Source organism: Pleurodeles waltl, chromosome 7 (assembly GCF_031143425.1).
Source record: "Pleurodeles waltl isolate 20211129_DDA chromosome 7, aPleWal1.hap1.20221129, whole genome shotgun sequence".
Taxonomy (NCBI): domain Eukaryota; kingdom Metazoa; phylum Chordata; class Amphibia; order Caudata; family Salamandridae; genus Pleurodeles; species Pleurodeles waltl.
The window spans coordinates 982,007,310-982,028,204 of NC_090446.1; the positions used below are offsets into that span (position 1 = coordinate 982,007,310).

Below are 20,895 nucleotides of genomic sequence, written 5' to 3' on the forward strand. Positions count from 1 at the left end.
TGTAGCCCCCAAACCTCACTGAAATGCAATGGAGGCAAGGGCCGGTACAAAGAATATTCAGTCGCCGCGGGAGAGTAGCTCTGTCTGAGGCAGAAGCAGACGCGATGGTCCTACCCCCGTCACCCCCAGCTGCCCTGTGACTTCACTTTTTGACTCCAGTCTCGTGGGCGCACTGACATCAACGAGGAGAACCACAAATCAGGGCGGGCAGTTAGAGGAGGAGTCTTATCTAGTCCGTCTTCTGCTGTGGAACTCGGAACAGCGAAGGCTCCATCTCTGCTAGGGTGTGTTCAGCAAGCTTGTTTGACTCCACTCTAGCCTGTGACAAGATAGCCAAGATGGGATGAAAGTCAGAGTTATAGTCAGGAGCGTAACAGAGGGCCTCCACAGCCTCCGCGCCTTGCCCACACTGGAGTTCCCCCCTCCCCTGAGCCCCTAATGATGTGAGTGTGGGGACCCTTATCTTTTGTTACGCCACAGGTTCTAGTCTCTCATCGGTTCCTTTTGATGACAAGATTAGTTAAGGCATTGCAAGGGCAGGGCATTCTGTACATGTGACTCGACACCACTCATGCAGCACAGGTTTCAGGTGCCCCAGTGCCAGCTCAGGCGCGGGCCCTGTGCCCTGTGTGCTCCTGTACTAACTGGTCTGACGTTGTGTCAAGGACTGTCCTGCTTGCTCGACCGACTGCCGCTGGTACGGTATGGTTGAAGGTTTCTTCAGTCAAGCTAGGAAACTCGAAAATGCTGGTTTTAGTCATTGTTTTTACCCGCAGCGAGTGACTTTGCAAAAATAGTTGCATAACTGCAGCTTGAATCTTAGGCGGTCCCTAAAACGCATAACTGTTTGCTGATTAGTATATGTACATGCTCGGTTTTTATTTATTAGTCTGCCGTTTCCAGTCATTTCAGGATAAATCATTTGGAACTGGAGTTGGAACATGAGCATAAATTTTCATTTGTATTTTCTGGAATCAAAAAGTCTGTACTTAAGGACAATGTAAATTAAGATACAGGATATCTTTTTAGTACTAACGATGTGTTATGAAGACAGGTAGTTGGTGTATTGCTAAGATGGAAACAAGAAAAATAAAGCTAAACAAATCCAAAACAAAGATCATAGGGCCTAATTACGAGTGTGGCGGTCCTCAGACAGCCACACTTGCAGTGGCTGTCTGACCGCCACATTACAAGGTTGGTGGTCAACCCGCCAACCTACCGCTGTCTTGCTGATGGCGGTGCAGGTTGGAATTATCCAGGGCGGTGCTGAACTCAGTGCCACCCTGCTGATTACAACCTGGTTCTCTGCCAGCCTTTTCATGGAGGTTTTGCGCCATGAAAAGACTGGCAGAGAGCAGGTGGCCACAGGGGGGACCGCTGCACTGCCCAGCCACTGACCAGGGTGCAGTTGATTACCAGTTGGCGATAATGCTGCTGCCACTTTCCTGCTGTGCTGGTTAGGCCAGCAGGAAAGTCTCAATGGGGCCGGCAGGGAGGTAGCCTGCACCTTGGCAACCACCCTGTTGGGAGTGTGGCAGACGTTTGTTCCTGTCCGCTAAACTCATAATCGGCCCATAGTCTGGTTGGTAGAGGCTGGCTGGTTGATAGAGGATGGCTTTATCATTATTCTGATGCAGCTCTCCTGGAAAAATAAATGACAGGAGATACTAAGCTAAGATAGTACATAAGGAACAGAAAACCTGGTAGGCCATAGCTTTCCCGGTAATGAAGCAAGAAGCAGATTTAATCAATCTCTTAAAACATGTTCTTAGCCAAGATTAGATTTGATCATTAGAAGCAGAAACTCAGAGGAAGATATGAGACGAAGCATGCCAGAATCTTCAACAGAGATTTTGTGAAGGAAGAATTCAAATTTCTCCCACCTTATTTCTTTATTTATTTATTTGAAAAGAGACCTTTCTCTAACTAGGGAAAGAGTCATTTTGGTGGTGGTGGGAAAAGCCCTGTGTGTGACAGTAAGGCCACTCAGAACTGTAGAGATCCCTAACAGCTTGTGGAGGCAAAAGTGAAGGACAAATTGTCCAGCACAGCCTTCTCCCCGACCCTAAACTCTTATCTCTCAATTGCTTTGATGTTTATTGAATAAATACTTTGACGACATTTACATATTTTATTTGTGTATTTATTTCCCTTTCTCGTTTCTTATTTTTCTTTTTCATTTTTGCAGATTTTTGTTTATGTAGAAGTCAGAAGCTGTACACCAGTAACACTGTGAACCTGGAGAGAGCGCAGCAATGTTGGCATCGAGGCTGCCGGTGACTGCAGTTCTGGTGTCGGTTTTTGTTAGGTGGTTCCCTGTGTGCAGATATCTGACCCTACCTGACATGTTTTAGAACCCAAGTGGGTAAGCTGGGATTGCATCAGAGGAATCCTGGCTGCGGCTGTATGTCAGAATAAAAAAAATCGTTTACAAAAGTATCTCATGGGGTGTAGATTTTTTTATTATTATCTCTAGTATGACGACTTTAAAAAAAAAATGATGAGAACACAATTTTTATGTCTGAGAATATTCTGGTACCATAACTTGAATGAAAGAACAAAAATATTGTCTCGACCTTCATCTTCGCTCTGCTTTCTCTCACTGCTTATAGTTTGTATGATTTCCGGACTGACAAACTAATGTTTGCATGTGATCCCTTGTCTCCCTGCAACACTGACCCCTGTATTCTGTATTTATCCCTTCCCTGGAGCATAGCCTCCTTACCATCTCTCTGATTGGCTGTCTTTCATATCCTACACTGCTGAGTTTTAGCATTTTTTTTTTGCCTAAACCCTCCATGTGAGTGCGTATGTTTTCCCGATGTCTTCCTCGTGTGCGTCTCTCCCACACCTTCGCTCGTATGCTCTGTCACCAGTGTGCTACTCTGATCACCTTTTCCATGTTGCTCTCTCACCCATGTGCTTCTCTCCTCCGACCTGTGCTTGTTACTCTTACTTGTTCATATGCTTCTCCCCGCTGCACTTGTGTTGCACTTGCGCACCCGTGTGCTTCTCTCCTCCCCATGCTCTTTGTTGATCCCTCTCTCCCTTTTGCTTTGTTCCCCACCCACCCTCGTGTTGCTCTCTGGTTCATATGCATCTCTGCTCCCTCCACTCCGTGTTGCTCGCTCTCAGCCACGTGCTTCTCCTGAGCCTCGTGTTGTCCCTAGCTCCTGTGCTTCCCCTCCGCCCTCTGTGTTGTTTCCCCCTGAATCTTCCCGTTGCTTCCCTTACAACCCCCTCCACCCCCACTAAGGGTTCCTCCATTCAGTCTGTATCCTGAGTGGATCACAAACTTACGGTAAAAAGCAGAGGGAACAAAAAGCCTCCTCACAGGTAAAACTAGCCGGATATAAAGGTTTGTACTACCGACCCAGAAGATCTCAGGGTAGAGAGATCTCCAGAGGCAGTCTGAACAACAGCAGCAGGGCAGGAGCAACCACTGTCGAGTCACACTGCAGCTACATCACAGCTATATAAAATGACTGAAATTAAAAGTATGCATTTTGTATTTGCATTTAACACAAGAAAAGAATTGTGCCCCAAATAAGTTTGAGAGGTGCCTTGCATACTAACCTTTAGAAACAGATAAAAGATAGATTCAAAGAAAAGAATTAGAGATGGAAATACATTTTTTGTTAACTTGCATTGAGGAGGAGACAATTTAATCAGGCGGTAGCTGAAATAGCAGTCATTCTGCGTTAAAAATTGGTAGCCTTTCTGCTAAATTGTGAGTATTGGTATGCATGAAGTGATTCAGTCTTTCCTATAATTACCTAAAGAGTGGGAAAATAAATGTGTCTCCATTAATATCTCCTTATCGCTGTTCATCAAGAAAAACAGAGCAGAAGAAGGAAAAGCCATGTTTAATTTCCACTGTTCAAGGTGCAGCTTTATGTTCTGTGACATGCCTTTTCCCTTGGCTGCTGGCTCTTGACAACAGGCACTGTGACATCAGAACTCAACTGTAATGAGTTATTGCAGTTATGCAGCTATGTCCTTTCTTTATAACCAGGGACTAGGGACATCACAGGTTTTATGTAGTAACAAAATTAGAGACAGGCTTTTATGCAATGATTGCAGCCTCCCATCCATTATATACATGTTTTACAGAGTCAGCAACAATGACTGAGCTTATGGTTAGGCCTGAGTTTTCATTGAAAACGTGATTTTTGTTTTGCACATAACTTTGGCAGTATTAAATAAATCTAGGTTATATTACAGATGTCAGATTTCCTGCAGCTCCATGCGTTGGGGTGGGGTGAGAGTCGTGGATTCACAATCAATATTTCCCTTTTTTGCATAGGAAAAACTGCTCTAGTATACAGAAAAACTTCTAAATGGAATTACACCAAAATTGACATGAAAGTAGAACTTCAGTCAGAGGAATACCCCTACATACTTTGGGGTAAACCCATCCACTAGTCTCTGAGCTATTAGCGTCTAAAAATGTGTTGGGGAGACAATGAAGGTTTGAACTTTAGTGCTACTTTGAAAGTTGAAGGAATGTTATTTGATTAGACTATAACGTAATGTCTTTTGACACATTTGCACACAATTCGTTAGAAGCTTAGCATGTGGTTACCATGCTCTTGGTATTTTTAAAGTTGTTCAAATTCACCAAGGGGAAAACTTAAAACGGTGAGAGGGTCAAAAATTGTTCATTTTCTAATAACTATGACATCCTTTGACAAACTCAGATGAAACTTGACAAGCACAAGTTTAGTCTTCTATATGTATGGAAATTTTAAACTGAAAATTCATTCCAACATGTAAAAGGGGTTTTGAGACCCAGTAAGAAATTGCACGTAGGAAGGGTGTGAAAGGAGCATCTCCCTTCTGTTTTGGAATCCCAATGGTGGTTTGAAACACTGACCAGTTACCGACAGCTGAGTTGGGGTAATGTCTGATTCGCAAAGTGGAAGCTGTTGTGGGGGGACCCCTTTCCCTTTAAGAATCATGTTGGATGGCCTTGGGAAGGAGCAGGCAGTGGTCTATTGGATTGATTCTCCACTGTGTGTGTTCCCAAAGTGGAAACATTTCGTTTTTTTTAAAGCAGCTGTCTCTAATGTGCACTACCTGCTTGTAACAAGAAATAGTTTCCATTTGAGAAAGTACATTTTGGCATGGTAGTCTACTGCCCCTTGTAGACCACCATCCCTAAATTTGCAGCCACTCAATGGGGGTCTAAAATACGACCTGCCTAATTATTATCCATTAAGCGGTGATTTTGCAAAATCCCGAAAATGGGAAATTTGTGATGTGACATGTTACTATATAGGTTGCGTTGCAAATTACATCCCCATATGCAAAGCAGCTAGTGTGACATTTTGGGGGTCATTCCGACCCTGGCGGTCCATGACCGCCAGGGCCGGGGACCGCGGAAGCACCGCCATCAGGCTGGCGGTGCTTCCATGGGCATTCTGACCGCGGCGGTACAGCCACGCTCAGAAACGGGAAACCGGCGGTGTCCCGCCGGTTTCCCGCTGCCCCAGGGAATCCTCCACGGTGGCGCTGCTTGCAGCGCCGCCATGGGGATTCCGACCGCCATCCTGTTCCTGGCGGTTTTCACCGCCAGGAACAGGATGGCGGTAACGGGTGTCGTGGGGCCCCCTAACAGGGCCCCACATTGATTTTCGCGACGGGTGCCACTGCACCCGTCGCACGCCTTCAACTCCGCCGGCTCCATTCGGAGCCGGCTTCCTCGTTGAAGGCGCTTTCCCGCTGGGCTGGCGGGCGGCCTTCTGGCGGTCACCCGCCAGCCCAGCGGGAAAGCCAGAGTGGCCGCCGCGGTCATTCGACGGCTCCCGCTGGGCGGGCGGTTATCGCCGCCGGCGGGAGTCGGAATGACCCCCTTTGACTTCTCTTGTTTGTGAACCGGGATGGTAGACTGTTTTGGCCAGCTGTACGACCAGACAAGTCTCAAAAAGTGGGGAAAATTGCAGGCTGACATTTTGCGAACAGTCAGTAATTTTGGGATGCTAATTGCACTCTAATAGGTTGTATCGTAATGCCCATTTGGAAAGGATTACAAGAAGGGATGCCTAATGAATACTAATTAGACAGTTCGCTATTCCCCGCTACCCCCGTGCAATTTTCTTCAAACACAAGGATGGTGGTCTGTAACGGACAGCAGACTTGAATCCCCGTGTTTACATTTCCAACCAGGAAACATTTTTTAAAGCAGCCCTTTTCACTTAAATGGACAAGTTCTGAGTTTAAGAAAGTTCCCGGTACTCCCGTAGACATCAGGGGGAATTCACAGAGGTTACCTGAGCCACTAACATGATTCCCGAATGGAAGCCATACCATGGGTATAGCTCCACATTTTCAAATCAGGTACCTCCTCAACTCCGTTTCGGTATTTAATTACTGGTTTGTGGCCTGTATTCTAGTAACACACCATTGATACTTCCTACTGCCACTCCTAAATAGGGAGGTGATGCCCCTTTTACACCTCCTCTTAGTTGTTTTGTTGCGGTTGCAAAACCCTTTTTACAAGTTGGAAGGTCTGTTCTGACTCATAAAAGAGATTTACTAACTAGTCAATAACCGTAAAACCTTGTGATTATGCATAACTAACGGTTTATGACCTAAAAATCCCTTATCTTCATTAGTTTTTGTTAGGACGATACCTATTCTTTGCCAGCAGGTGGCAGTCTTTACCAATTAACTTCATGTATAGTGCCTATTGAAAAAATGCTGCAGTTTCTGACCTGGTTGAGCTCTCGTGAATTAGGATCCTGGTTTGCGGACCTGCATTTTAGCGCCAGAGTTGAGTTGATGATAAATTATGCCAGATGATGGTTGCAGCCCAATATTCCTTACATCCATCATTGCACTCATTCACCCATGAATCTATCCATCCACCCCTTCACTCACCAACCTATCCGTCCAGCCATCTATCCTTTCACTCACCTTCCCACCCTTTCGAGTTTATGATGAACCTTTGTCTGCCAAGTTGCAGACAGAAGAGGCCCATAACCCCCCCCCCCCACCCCCGCCATAGCTGCTAAAGCTGGGGGTTAAGGACGCCCCAGATGATGAGATAACTAAATGAAGCACGACTGTTACCCTAACAACGGTATCCTGGCGCTGTTTACAGAAACAACTATATCTTCAGGCCGTTGATACCAGATAAACTGTGTTTGTAGACCAGTATAGCATCGCAGAATTTCTACCCAAGGTTTCGTGCAGATTAATTGCCATTTTCATGATTAGGTACCTAATGGATTCCCCAGCCCACCTGAAGGGACTGGTGCCCTCCCGCTACCTTCTTCTATCCTGCTTAAGAGTTAATGGCAATTCATCAGATGTTTTAAGGTTGATTTTAAGGCCAGGCACCTTCTGATAACTTTCCTGCTACCTTCTGCAACTCAGAAATTGAGTCCTTCGTCTTGTCAAAAACATCAGTCACCTGAAACGTAGTGGCCATAAACTCGTCCCTATCCAATCTACCGTATTGTTTTGTTTGCTCTTGATCTATTCCCAGAGATGTTCCAACATCAGCTCAAACAGCAGGGACACTGGGCACCCCAGTCTTGCACCACTGTGGATGCTAATCTGTCTCATTAAATCATAGACGTCAGCTATAAAGCTCGGTGCTCGGAAGGCTCCTCATTTAGTACCTAACAACTTCCTCATCCGGTTGCCACCCTGAGGGTAAGGCATGTTGAGACATGCAAGGAAATATTACACCCTCTCTCTCTCTCTGGAATCCCAATTCGACTCCTTGCGACAACTTACTGTGACATCTTGTGCAAAGCCTTAACTGCACTTAGTTCCTCTTTCAGCTTCACCATCTGTGCTTTTTTCTACCTCCTCAGTCTCCCTGCCTTACCTATTAAGTGGCCTCTGATGACTGCCTAGAATAGATCCCATCCCTTAGCTGACTCAACCTCTGTGCAAGTCAAGATACACCTCTACCCCTGTGAAATATTTCTCACCACAACAATATCTTTTAACAGCACTTTGTTCAGTGACCTGCCTCTTATTGTTTCCATTGCCCCACTTGAAGATGCAGTCCAGGGAGCAAAGACCGGACAGGGTAAGGGGACCTGCTCCTTCTCATATAGTTGCCCCAAAAGCTATTTACGGACTAGCATAGAGTTAATATAAATAAATGTTATATGTGTTGTGGCAGTGATAGTAATACTGAAGTCCTGGTGTCTGTGTCATCATGCATCTACCATATGCTTAGCCATATCCTACCGCATGTTGAGATTGTCACTGTTCCGCCATACCCCTGGTGAGACTTAACTCGCTTTGAGTACTTCCCCGTGTGCTGATCCCTCTTACCGGCAACCTACCTTTGACCACGTCAGCGTTGGAGTTGAGTGTTGAGAATAACAAATGCCCTTATCCATTGTTGAATACAGACAATGATGGCAGAGACAGGGGGCATCCATTATTTGTCCACTTATCTCCCTGCTTTTTTTTTTTTTTTTTAAAGAACTGACAGGGAACAGCGCCCCCACCCAGCTACATTTAGGGTAGAATATAATCATTTTGTCAGAAATTCACTAAAGTGGAGCCCTTTTTGATCAGTCTTTAAAGGTGTGTGTATTGAGGGAAGCATAATTTGTTTTGCATAGCAGGATGTATATTCATATGAAGGATCTTTAACTCTTACTTACTACATGTTATGCCGACTGGCATGTAGGGCAGCAACGATGGACCTGCACTTCTGTGAGTTTTGGGCAAGTTTCTGTATGGTGCTCCAGCTGTGATTTACAATCTTCATTTCTGTTTCCACAGTTCGCCTCCAGGTGTCCTGTGGCCTACCTCTCTTCTATTTGCCTTCTGGGATCCAGTGGAAGATATTCTTGGGATGGAGTCTTGTTTTCTTCGTATGGTGTGTCCTATACATCTCCATCTTTTTCTCATAACAGTGAAGTCCAAGCTCTCTTGTTGGCAAGTAGTGAGCAGTTACTGGTTGAAAATGGTTCATGGTCAGAAAATGCACTAGATTTTTCTCTGATTACTGGTGTGGAAAGTTTACAGTTTGGTGATGTTGCTTTTCATCATCCACCAACATTCTCATCCATAAAAGAGTGTGGACAGTCTGGTAAAGCCTCAACTTGGTGCTGTACTGAGATGATCTCCACACATTGTTCAGCATCCTGGAGGTATTCCTGGCCTTGTTCAGTCTGCTCTTGCTGTCACGGCCTGCCCCTCTATCATGTCTCATGGTACTACCTTGGAAGGTGAACCCCTTCAGGCTCGACTAGGTCCTCTCGAGCCACCTTGATTGGTAAAGGGTTTGAGGTGTTGAGTGGCATGACTACTGGTTTCTTCATGTTGACTTCAATCTTTAACTCTTGCAGATTGTAATCTGTTATTCCAAGTATTTATGTACTGTTAGGTCCTGTTTTAACCTGCCAACCCATGCTAAGTCTCTTCATTTTTCTCCACATGTGTGTCACCCCAGGCGAGCCTGCAGGATGCACTGATATGGAATAAACTTTGTCTCCTGGCTCAAAACTTCCAATCTTCTCAGCAACTTTAGGTCAGTCTCACAGGTCATTTTGTCACACAGACAAATGTCCTTTATAATCACCTCAAGATTCACAACCAGTCATGAAACAAATCAGTCTTCTGTAGGAGGGTATAATTCTGCAAACAGGTTTCATCTTACATATGTTGCTCCTCCTTGGAAAGATGGTGAGTCACAGCCACCTTCCCTTCCTAGAATCATTTTGCTGGCATGGAGGTGCCATAATGCTTAACAAAACAAACAAGACTAACCAGGAATGTAAAAAGACTGCTATCACAGAGCAATCTGCCACTATCCCACCTCCAACCCTATACAAAAAGAATATATAGGTGGGATTCTCAATCCAGTTAGATTTTGCGCACCACACACACAGCTCACTCCACTCTTCCAGAAAATTATGGTGAGTTTGGTCGACCACCTAGCTGTGGGGTGTGATCCTTCTTTTTCTGGAAGAAATGTTGATGTCACTAGAGCACCTAAATCCTAGGCTCAGTCCAGAACCACCACTTAGTCCTACTTCTCTCTTTGTGCACAGCAGTAGGTGAAGCCAATTAGTCCCTGTGTCCTCCAGGAAGCCTGAGCATGTCTCAGAGCTGTGTTGCCCCCTGCCAGAAAATACTTTCTCATTCCCTCCACTATTCCCCCGCCCCTCAGCTCCCTCCCACACAGACCAACACATACATTGGTATATGTGCGCTGTAAACCCAATGGAATGGTCAATTTCATGTGGGTATTCAACCGGAAAAGTCAATTCCCACAGTAATTTCCCATTCCATCAGGTTTGCTCATATTTGCATGCTGATGGTGCAAAATTACTGCACAGTAACAGCAAAATTGCATTCGATTTTACCAGTATCATGCAACTTCTATTCAGCTCTCCTTTAGATGGGATTGCTCTGACCTGTGTGGATTGGGACCAGAGGGGTAGGGAAGCTTGTGGCTCCTTCTCCAGTAGAGATACATTAGCTCCTTTCAGTTCTCCCCTGACAGTTGGAAAAAGGAATCAAGCATCCATGTACCCTAACATAAGGGCCACTGGAATTATGCGGAAGCGGATGGCCAAATTATGCAGCAGGATTGAGTAAATTATGCTGCAAGAAAAGGCAAATTACATGGTATAATGCGGCACATTTTGTGATAGTATTACTTCATTATTTGTTTTACTCTTGTTAACACTGTCTGGGCGTTGGCTGCATCTTATTAGTACCTGTTTAACACCCAAATATAACATTAAGCAACAGAAAGATGACCAGTCAACCTTCGCAAAGGGCCTTCCACTGTGCGGCAGCAAGTGTTGCTGCGTTTTTAGTGACTTTTGAGCCGTTTGCTCTAGAATTTTTTTTTGTTAAAATATGCAGATTATGCAGCAGATAATGGATTACGTGCCAAAAGCAGCAACTTTATAACAATGCAAAAAATGCCCCAGACGCACAATCCCATGATTCCAATGGTCCTGCCTAACATCCACTTTTAAGGTGCCTTCTTTCCATCACCACATATCCAGCTTTGTTTTCTCATCTTATATGTTGATTCATTGAAATGATATTCAGACCTGTAAGCGAAAGTACAGTTTACCGTTTTGGCCCTTCCCCCCCCCTCTCGATCTTATATCAAGGCCAATTTCGGTGATTTATGTTTGTTTCAATCTGTCACCCGCTTGTCAAACCAGCTACCCATAAACCAGCCATGCTGAGAAGACTCTGCACATTAATCTGTCTATCCTGTGCCTAGTTACGTAGGGTTCAGTTTCATAAAGCGCCCTAGTCTGTCACAGATGTCTGGGACCCCCACCTTACCTACTCCAAACTACTGTGAATAATCACAAGAGCCCGAGTTTATTCAGAGACGCGCCCCCACCCAGCAAGTGAGATCGACTGCTTCTCTCCCCACTTCTGGGAGATTCTCTAGTATTTTCTCAGAGGTCTCTCTGGGCTGTAGGGTTTATCAGCTCTCCGCCCCTGCGTCAACAGCATTACAGCGCTCTCTGGAAACTATTTTGCGTGTTTTCCTTCTACAAACATCCCTTCCTTGTCAGTGTTTGTCCAATGTCCCACAGACCCGGCCTCACAAAGCATACAGCTTTTTCTTTGTGTATTGTTCTGTCCCTCTCCTCCTCCGTCGGACGTGGCAGGTGTTATAACTCACCCAGAGGCAATCCTCATATTTGTGCTGCTGTTAATTCCAAAACCAGATGAACTGCATTTCTGTGCGCGAGGCACTGCCTTCCATACACCGCTCTCTGACAGCGACAGTAAGCTCCTTTTACAAAACCTGCGAGTTAAAGATGGTGGAAGGGGGGGGAGACAACCGTTTCCGAGGTTTGCTAAAGCTTTTAAGGTATAGGAAAGATTGGAACTGGGACAGAGGTGGCCACATAAACGTCAAGCTTTCATTAATGTCCAGCGCTCTAGGTTACCTCACTGCCCCTCAGCCCACAAGGAAGGACGGATTTTTAGAATGAAGCAGATTGTTTGACAATACAATAACTTTCTCCTATGTGCAGAAACCTATGCGTACCCTCGGCTAATGTTTACCACCATACCCTTGGAACGTTCTTATTCTTATGAAATCGGGGCATGATAGAGTTTCACAACCAGCTTGCATTCCTCGTGGCCAGCAGTGGACCTTAAGGGCAACACAAGAAGGGTGTCTGTCAGGCTGAGCAAAGGTCAGATTGACAGAGTCTTTATGTTCAGGCCAGGCACTGTACATGTGCTAAATGCACAGGGGCCTGGCTATCTGAGCCGATATTTGCCGGGCAGAAGATTTCAGTGTGGTCCGTGTGACCTCCTCAGCCCAGCAAAGTCTTCTGTAGCCTCTCCTCAGGATGGGGGGGAGGGAGTCACTGAAGGGCTCAGACGTAGGTGCTTCAGTTTTAATCCCTGAAGTGCCCAGGGCAGAGTGTCCATCAGTGACACTGATCACAGAGTAGGGAGGGGTCAGCAAGTCTTACAGACCCTTTCCTACTCTGCGACGAGTAAGTGACTGCCACCTCCTCTCATTTGCTGAAATTCAGCCAAAGACAGGAGGCAGCAGTCCCAGTCCTCCAGGAACCACCAAGGCTTCCTTCCAGCCATCCAAAATGCAGCCCAGTAAGTTTTTTTTTTTGTTTTGTAATGTTGGGTGCATGCGTGCCTGTGTGTATGTATGAATGTTTGTGTGTGTATGCTTCGAATGGGTCTATGCTTGTGCTGGGTGTATGCATGTGAAAGAGAGAGTGTGTGCCAGCACGAAGCGTCCTTATGTGAAATTATATTAATATGAAGGATCTTTAACTCTTACTTACTACATGTTATGCCGACTGGCATGTAGGGCAGCAACGATGGACCTGCACTTCTGTGTGTTTTGGGCAAGTTTCTGTATGGTGCTCCAGCTGTGATTTACAATCTTCATTTCTGTTTCCACAGTTCGCCTCCAGGTGTCCTGTGGCCTACCTCTCTTCTATTTGCCTTCTGGGATCCAGTGGAAGATATTCTTGGGATGGAGTCTTGTTTTCTTCTTATGGTGTGTCCTATACATCCCCATCTTTTTCTCATAACAGTGAAGTCCAAGCTCTCTTGTTGGCAAGTAGTGAGCAGTTACTGGTTGAAAATGGTTCATGGTCAGAAAATGCACTAGATTTTTCTCTGATTACTGGTGTGGAAAGTTTACAGTTTGGTGATGTTGCTTTTCATCATCCACCAACATTCTCATCCATAAAAGAGTGTGGACAGTCTGGTAAAGCCTCAACTTGGTGCTGTACTGAGATGATCTCCACACATTGTTCAGCATCCTGGAGGTATTCCTGGCCTTGTTCAGTCTGCTCTTGCTGTCACGGCCTGCCCCTCTATCATGTCTCATGGTACTACCTTGGAAGGTGAACCCCTTCAGGCACGACTAGGTCCTCTCGAGCCACCTTGATTGGTAAAGGGTTTGAGGTGTTGAGTGGCATGACTTCTGGTTTCTTCATGTTGACTTCAGTCTTTAACTCTTGCAGATTGTAATTTGTTATTCCAAGTATTTATGTACTGTTAGGTCCTGTTTTAACCTGCCAACCCATGCTAAGTCTCTTCATTTTTCTCCACATGTGTGTCACCCCAGGCGAGTCTGCAGGATGCACTGATATGGAATAAACTTTGTCTCCTGGCTCAAAACTTCCAATCTTCTCAGCAACTTTAGGTCAGTCTCACAGGTCATTTTGTCACACAGACAAATGTCCTTTATAATCACCTCAAGATTCACAACCAGTCATGAAACAAATCAGTCTTCTGTAGGAGGGTACAATTCTGCAAACAGGTTTCATCTTACATATGTTGCTCCTCCTTGGAAAGATGGTGAGTCACAGCCACCTTCCCTTCCTAGAATCATTTTGCTGGCATGGAGGTGCCATAATGCTTAACAAAACAAACAAGACTAACTAAGAATGTAAAAAGACTGCTATCACAGAGCAATCTGCCACTATCCCACCTCCAACCCTATACAAAAAGAATATATAGGTGGGATTCTCAATCCAGTTAGATTTTGCGCACCACACACACAGCTCACTCCACTCTTCCAGAAAATGATGGTGAGTTTGGTCGACCACCTAGCTGTGGGGTGTGATCCTTCTTTTTCTGGAAGAAATGTTGATGTCACTAGAGCACCTAAATCCTAGGCTCAGTCCAGAACCACCACTTAGTCCTGCTTCTCTCTTTGTGCACAGCAGTAGGTGAAGCCAATTAGTCCCTGTGTCCTCCAGGAAGCCTGAGCATGTCTCAGAGCTGTGTTGCCCCCTGCCAGAAAATACTTTCTCATTCCCTCCACTATTCCCCCGCCCCTCAGCTCCCTCCCACACAGACCAACACATACATTGGTATAGGTGCGCTGTAAACGCCATGGAATGGTCAATTTCATGTGGGTATTCAACCGGAAAAGTCAATTCCCACAGTAATTTCCCATTCCATCAGGTTTGCTCATATTTGCATGCTGATGGTGCAAAATTACTGCACAGTAACAGCAAAATTGCATTCGATTTTACCAGTATCATGCAACTTCTATTCAGCTCTCCTTTAGATGGGATTGCTCTGACCTGTGTGGATTGGGACCAGAGGGGTAGGGAAGCTTGTGGCTCCTTCTCCAGTAGAGATACATTAGCTCCTTTCAGTTCTCCCCTGAAAGTTGGAAAAAGGAATCAAGCATCCATGTACCCTAAGATAAGGGCCACTGGAATTATGCGGAAGCGGATGGCCAAATTATGCAGCAGGATTGAGTAAATTATGCTGCAAGAAAAGGCAAATTACATGGTATAATGCGGCACATTTTGTGATAGTATTACTTCATTATTTGTTTTACTCTTGTTAACACTGTCTGGGCGTTGGCTGCATCTTATTAGTACCTGTTTAACACCCAAATATAACATTAAGCATCAGAAAGATGACCAGTCAACCTTCGCAAAGGGCCTTCCACTGTGCGGCAGCAAGTGTTGCTGCGTTTTTAGTGACTTTTGAGCCGTTTGCTCTAGAATTTTTTTTTGTTAAAATATGCAGATTATGCAGCAGATAATGGATTACGTGCCAAAAGCAGCAAATTTATAACAATGCAAAAAATGCCCCAGACGCACAATCCCATGATTCCAATGGTCCTGCCTAACATCCACTTTTAAGGTGCCTTCTTTCCATCACCACATATCCAGCTTTGTTTTCTCATCTTATATGTTGATTCATTGAAATGATATTCAGACCTGTAAGCGAAAGTACAGTTTACCGTTTTGGCCCTCCCCCCCCCCTCTCGAGCTTGTATCAAGGCCAATTTCGGTGACTTATGTTTGTTTCAATCTGTCACCCGCTTGTCGAGCCAGCTACCCATAAACCAGCCATGCTGAGAAGACTCTGCACATTAATCTCTCTATCCTGTGCCTAGTTACGTAGGGTTCAGTTTCATAAAGCGCCCTAGTCTGTCACAGATGTCTGGGACCCCCACCTTACCTACTCCAAACTACTGTGAATAATCACAAGAGCCCGAGTTTATTCTGAGACGGGCCCCCACCCAGCAAGTGAGATCGACTGCTTCTCTCCCCACTTCTGGGAGATTCTCTAGTATTTTCTCAGAGGTCTCTCTGGGCTGTAGGGTTTATCAGCTCTCCGCCCCTGCGTCAACAGCATTACAGCGCTCTCTGGAAACTATTTTGCGTGTTTTCCTTCTACAAACATCCCTTCCTTGTCAGTGTTTGTCCAATGTCCCACAGACCCGGCCTCACAAAGCATACAGCTTTTTCTTTGTGTATTGTTCTGTCCCTCTCCTCCTCCGTCGGACGTGGCAGGTGTCATAACTCACCCAGAGGCAATCCTCATATTTGTGCTGCTGTTAATTCCAAAACCAGATGAACTTCATTTCTGTGCGCGAGGCACTGCCTTCCATACACCGCTCTCTGACAGCTACAGTAGGCTCCTTTTACAAAACCTGCGAGTTAAGGATGGTGGAAGGGGGGGGGGGGGGGGGGGGACAACCGTTTCCGAGGTTTGCTAAAGCTTTTAAGGGATAGGAAAGATTGGAACTGGGGCAGAGCTGGCCACATAAACGTGAAGCTTTCATTAATGTCCGGCGCTCCAGGTTACCTCACTGCCCCTCAGCCCACAAGGAAGGACGGATTTTTAGAATGACGCAGATTGTTTGACAATACAATAACTTTCTCCTATGTGCAGAAACCTATGCGTACCCTCGGCTAATGTTTACCACCATACCCTTGGAACGTTAACGGTATTGAGCTTCGTTGTTAGCTGTAGATTTGAGGAGGGTCTTCAGTGCTCTTCTGCCTGTTGTAGCACGCATTACTGTTCCTGCGCGGCCAAGTGCCTTGTGGGTAATACGAAGCACCGAGGCACAGAGCCCGGTGTGAAGGGGTCTCAGGGTTCACTGGGTGCAGGGCTCGTTGGTAAACGACAAGCAAAGTCCTTCTTAAAATGTCTTTTGTTCTTGGGTATCACAGACATTGAATGACTGCACCACTGCCCCTAACCCCATCATGTGACCCGACTGAGTCGTGCTCGGGGGTAAGCTTTAATACGCTTTTTAATGGAAGAAGTGTGGAGTCATGAAGTGTACGACATTTGCTTGTAGTAGCGAGTTTCTGTTGTTGTTGTATAAATAAACCCAAGGTAAAAGTGCTTAAACTCAGTTGGCTGTGGCTTCAAGAGCAGTGTGGACAACAAACCTAATGGGTCACCTTACCCTGGACTGTGCAAGGTGGCTTATTTTCAGAAACACGTTTCATTGGAAGCACGGACCATTGGGTGACATGCTGCAAACACGTTACTGGTAGATTTGATTAGAAACTTATTTTGTGGGACACACGTCATGGCTGCAAGTCTTGAATGTTCTTGTCCTATTTGGGTATTCAAAATCACCACCTAAAGGTAATGGGCTGTGTTCCTACTGAATAAATATCGCACCTCTCTTTTCGTAACTACCGAGAGGCCTTGCCTGTCATAAATGTGTTCACTCTGGCATATTGAAAGACCCTGTAGTCCCCCCACTTAGGACCAATTAAAGTGTTGCGATTATTTCAAGCTATGGTTTCCAACCATGGACAAATAACTCATCTCACATCTGACCAACTAAGCCCTCTAAGAAAAGAATTCTTAGACAAATATATATATTTTTTTAACGAAATTATATAAGGCGATGTATTAAATCAATAAGCATTGCATTCTTGCATCCAATCCCAGTCCCCCACTGTACATGACGTCAGAACTTGATCCACATATATTCATTCTTCAATATCTGTCCATCAATGCCTTTACAGCTGATCCATGAAGATGATGGCATTCACTGACCCTCAAAACGTTACTGGTCAGTGAGATCTGTACATGAAATATATCTAATGCAAGCTCTCCGTTTCTGAGAAGGACTTTAAATGAAACCTTCATCGGGGAAAATTACATTTTTGGGCAAAAGATTTGTGAAAATATAGTGACTACCTTTCTTTACACAAATATGTTGGAGGGGTCTGTCCCCTTCTAGAAAGAAAAGATACATATGGCAATTTTATAGGCGACACCTGCGAGCCCATTTGCCTCTGTCCACAGCCGAAAACAACTTTTGCCAACTGATCTATTCTAGACAGAGAGCGGCCATATGCAAATACCCTTGGTCTGAACTGCAGGCCCTCTTCAGATGGAGAATATAAGCAAACCCAGATTGGTTTGGGTCTCGTTGGGCCTCATCAATGAGATGCAGCTTGAGTCATATGACACAGTGAGCGGGACCCACGTCTGTGAATACCTGTCATAATTAGGGTATCTACTGTAACAAGCAAAAAGTAATGGGAAGCATGCTTAAATTATTCTCATAGTGGCTGAGATTATTTCAGGCATATCTTCCATCCCTTTGTTGTTTGTTTGATGAAATGAGCATCAGACCCATAAAGAGTCCTTAAAAGGAATCACAGAGCCCATGAGAAGAGAACATGAGTTTCCCAACTCGACATCCTTCTGTGTACTGTTCATCAATCATAAGACTGTTGCAAGTGACAGGGATCCACATTCCTTAAAGCAGCGTAACATCACAAGAAGTATCGGTATTTGTGAAAGACTAAGGCGTAGGTGTGCTCATTAGTTTGTGACTTATGCAGTTTTTTTTTTACATACACGCATGTGATCTGGAGAAAGATCACTATTCTGCAAGATAGACTGCTTGCAAAGCAAAGCCATGAAGCACTTTACTGATATCGCATAACATTTCATGTTCGTTCCATGGTCGACTAAAAATCAATTTAGAGTGGTATGCATAATTTTTAACCATCAGCCCCAGAAATGGTTTCATGAACAAGAACCCCGACCAGTGGTGGTCCGTAATATGAAACATAGGTGGGATGGGCACATATACACACACACACACACACACACACACACACACACACACTCTCTCTCTCTCTTTCACATGCATACACCCAGCACAAGCATAGACCCATTCGAAGCATACACACACAAACATTCATACATACACACAGGCACGCATGCACCCAACATTACAAAAAAAACCAAAAAACTTACTGGGCTGCATTTTGGATGGCTGGAAGGAAGCCTTGGTGGTTCCTGGAGGACTGGGACTGCTGCCTCCTGTCTTTGGCTGAATTTCAGCAAATGAGAGGAGGTGGCAGTCACTTACTCGTCGCAGAGTAGGAAAGGGTCTGTAAGACTTGCTGACCCCTCCCTACTCTGTGATCAGTGTCACTGATGGACACTCTGCCCTGGGCACTTCAGGGATTAAAACTGAAGCACCTACGTCTGAGCCCTTCAGTGACTCCCCCCCCCCATCCTGAGGAGAGGCTACAGAAGACTTTGCTGGGCTGAGGAGGTCACACCGACCACACTGTGAAATCTTCCGCCCGGCAAATATCGGCTCAGATAGCCAGGCCCCTGTCCATTTAGCACATGTACAGTGCCTGGCCTGAACATAAAGACTCGTTCAATCTGACCTTTGCTCAGCCTGACAGACACCCTTCTTGTGTTGCCCTTAAGGTCCACTGCTGGCCACGAGGAATGCAAGCAGGTTGTGAAACTCCATCATGCCCCGATTTCATAAGAATAATTTGTAACACATAAGGACGCTTCGTGCTGGCACCAATATTCATCTGCCATCTGCATCGGGAACTGTTTATAATCTCACACTTTATGTGTTTTTGCACATCGATTTTGGTATACATAAGTTTGTGGGGCTGCATATGCATTTTTAGTCTCAGAATATCGAAAAGTATGTTTTATGTGTGAGATTATTACACCGGTACCACACCCAAACCATCAGAAGTGGATCTGAGCCAGTGAAAGTACTGGTGTTAGGGGCAACTTCTGCCTTTTGTCAGAGAGAAGTCTTAGAACCCCCCCTCCCAAGTTTTTGCTGTGAAAAGCATAATTTTCTATTATACACCATAAACATATTACAGGCCATTTGTGAAGAAAATTAATCTGAATAGGGCCCATATCATACTGATATAAATACTTATTAAACTTAATTGAAAATGGTATGGCGTTCATATATAACTAATCTATTCCAACAAATAATTGAGGAAGAAAAAACACCCCAAGAAGCCCACTAAAGTCTACTATATTTTAATGCACATATATTGTAAGCAGCAAAAATACTCAAAGCGCAAATTTGCATTTTTAAGGGATCAGCGCGTCGACTTCTCAGCTGTTGGCGCATACATAAATTCACTTAATTTTTGGCTTTCCTTTACACTTTTTCTATAGTTCAGCAGGAGGATGATAGAACAGGTGGTTAGATAAAAAACATAAGACAGCCTCTAAAGAGGAGGAGCCTAGCTCTTCTAGTGGGAAGAATATGAGAAGACCTTGGGATAAGTTTACAGTAGAAAGCTGACCACTAAATCTTCAGTTTCTTGCTTGTGTGTATCAACTTCAAAATGAGGCTACATTTAATTAATACAAAGGCTTGTGTAGTATTTTAAGCACATATAAAAACGGTTTCAGATAATGGTGCGAGGAATTGCTCATGAATCCCATAGCAACTAATTGACAAACTACACAACAGCTGTGGCCTCTTTAAGCATGTCCCTAATGGTATGAAACATTCCCAAACTCAAACACACAACTGTTACTTCCTTATATAAGGAATTGAGCAATAGATTTGTACAAGATGCCTAATACAAAGTGCATGGCACTACAAGAAAACAGCATAAAAAACTATTGCCATTATACTTGACTGAATCACTGCTGGGCTTCCTTAAAGTGCTTTGGTGCCTCATCAGGAGTAGCAAGTGCTATCTAAGCTCTTATACCATACCATAGAAAAACTGAAAAGCCTGAATTGTGGTTGTGAAAAAATAATAAATGGCTGGGTGAGTTAAGAACAGGTTTTAACTTGTGTTTGCTGAGTAAGTCCATTACAAGGAAAAGACCGATCAGTCTTGTTATATGTGACATCCTCGCAGACCTACACGGAACCGTAGTTTTCAACGCTTTTTACTGGATGGCGGTTACCTCCATTATTCACCCGCATGATTTTGCAGGTAAAAGACAGCTATATATGGGATGCAGTGGGCCCATCGCGGCCCTGGCCCAAGTACTACTGCACCTGCTGCACTACTGATAGCTATGCCCCTAGTCGTAGTGGGCCCTCTGTGGGTAGTGAAAACCAGGGTCATTTGTTCTATTAGCAAACAGCAAAGACCATCAGAACCCCTGACTGGGAGCTGTGCTTCAACATCTTCAACAGCATGATCTGAATCAACTTGAATATTGAAGTGAATCTTTTAAGAAGAGAATCTAATTTATTGTATACATTTTCTCTGACAAGGGTGTGGGCTAATGGACACTGGAAGGAAGAGTCTATTCAAATGGAAAGGGCCCACACAATGTGCCCGAGGTATACAGTTTCCATGGACTGAATAACTACTGCAAACATTTTGTGCAAATGTAGCAACT

The 20,895-nt window shown here is 44.8% G+C and overlaps 1 long non-coding RNA gene across 1 annotated transcript in view; it reads right to left on the reverse strand.

The window, feature by feature from the left end:
- LOC138245832 (uncharacterized) overlaps positions 1-18,573 on the reverse strand; it is a 79,523-nt gene extending 60,950 nt beyond the window's left edge. The window contains exon 1 of the long non-coding RNA XR_011194174.1: positions 18,505-18,573. This is a non-coding gene — a long non-coding RNA (uncharacterized lncRNA). The remainder of the gene's footprint in view (positions 1-18,504) is intronic.
- Positions 18,574-20,895: the final 2,322 nt, after the last annotated feature.